Raw genomic sequence first — 1,494 nt, 5'->3', positions numbered from 1 at the left:
ATATTGTATATATATCTCTCTCTCTATATATATATATATAGAGAGAGAGATATATATAGATATATACATACAGTGGGTTATTGGTAACTGTTCAAGCATTGGATACATTAAAACATAAAATATTTTATACAGCATTAGTCAGAAACTGGTGAACTGTTAATCACAACGGTTACAGAGTTAGTGCTTATAGAGATCAGTACAATGTTTGATCAACAGAGAGAGAATTACACCAGGGAATCTCCCAGGGACTGCTTGCTGACATGGATTTACATTGGGCACTGGGCAGTGGTGGCTGCACACATAGCGATTATATAAACAGCAACGGGTCAATCCACGTTGAGCGCAGCCCCGCCGTCTAATTGCCCATCTAAAGTGTCTGCTTTGTACGTGGGCTGAAAAGCCGGAAGGAGCTGTCCTCTCATTCCTGGTGCTGAAACAGCCACATATCCCCAGCAGACACACAGCAAGCATTTCCCCATCACCTGGTAGATTATAATAAACCATCCTCACACCACAAGCTAAGTATTGTGCCTGATTTCATAATGAAACACATGCAACTGGGCCTACACGACCAGTGCTAGTCAAGGATTAGACAGATCATGCAGAAGGTATATGAATTAACCTACCTCACAGTGGAAGGATATGGATGCTGCAAGGGAATGTTACTGTGTTCCTGAGATGGAGTCAGAGCTGTGGCTTTGTATTTTTCAGTCTTTTTGCTTGATTTCTCTTTCTGTCAATATATTTCTGTGTCTCTCTACCACTTAACAGCTCTCCCACTCCTGCTCTGCAAGAAAAGGTTTCTAAAAATAGCTTGCTCACGCCTGGCAGTGAAACTAGCACATCCTATACATTGCTTTAATTTTTATCATCCACTCTTCCAGGCAGACCTGCACTATCACCCTGATGCTGTCTCCTTCTATGCTCCTTGAAGACTAACAGCTGGCTTGTCTGGCCCCAGCTCTTATTTTTTATGGAAAGGTAAAAGGCACCTAGCAAGTCTGTTTTTATGGTAATGGTAGAAGGGGTCACTAAAACAAAATAAAAAAAATTGTAGCATTATTATTTTGCTTAAAAAAATGGCGATGTCTTAGAATCCCTATGGTTAAAGCAAGCACACTTAACGATAATTACATACAACATAAACTATACCTTTACTGCTGCAGAGGTGGCCCCTTAGCTGATTCCAGTGTAATACCTGAATTGTGTATGTTGAAGACACTGCAGAGTGCCTGCACCAATCATGATAGTTTTCATATATACTGTAGCAACCTGCAGTCATTCATCACGAGTGAGGAAACAAGTCTGTGTATCTTTTATACAATCAACAGGGAACAAAACAATATGGTATACTGCCACGACATATCAAAGTGTAGACATGAATAAATATATTTTCAATGTTTTGCAGCCTTATACAATAACATTGCACATTTTAAATTATATCATGTTTGGTTTAAAGAGACATCTGGCATTACAATAATGACATCATGGAGA

General features: G+C 39.5%; 1 protein-coding gene across 2 annotated transcripts in view; it reads right to left on the bottom strand.

The window, feature by feature from the left end:
* The window catches only part of LOC108793724 (complexin-2), a 160,386-nt gene extending 159,175 nt beyond the window's left edge, over positions 1–1,211 (bottom strand). The window contains exon 1 of one of the 2 annotated variants that reach the window (XM_018564745.1): positions 1,153–1,211. The gene's annotated coding sequence lies outside the window, so the exon portion shown is untranslated. Of the gene's footprint in view, positions 1–626; positions 897–1,152 lie in introns of those variants that run through there. The other variant, XM_018564744.1, reaches the window with a different exon arrangement.
* Positions 1,212–1,494: the final 283 nt, after the last annotated feature.

Source organism: Nanorana parkeri, unplaced genomic scaffold (genome assembly GCF_000935625.1).
Source record: "Nanorana parkeri isolate BGI_ZX_2015 unplaced genomic scaffold, ASM93562v1 scaffold777, whole genome shotgun sequence".
Taxonomy (NCBI): Eukaryota; Metazoa; Chordata; class Amphibia; order Anura; family Dicroglossidae; genus Nanorana; species Nanorana parkeri.
This window is presented reverse-complemented; position numbering and strand designations above follow the sequence as displayed.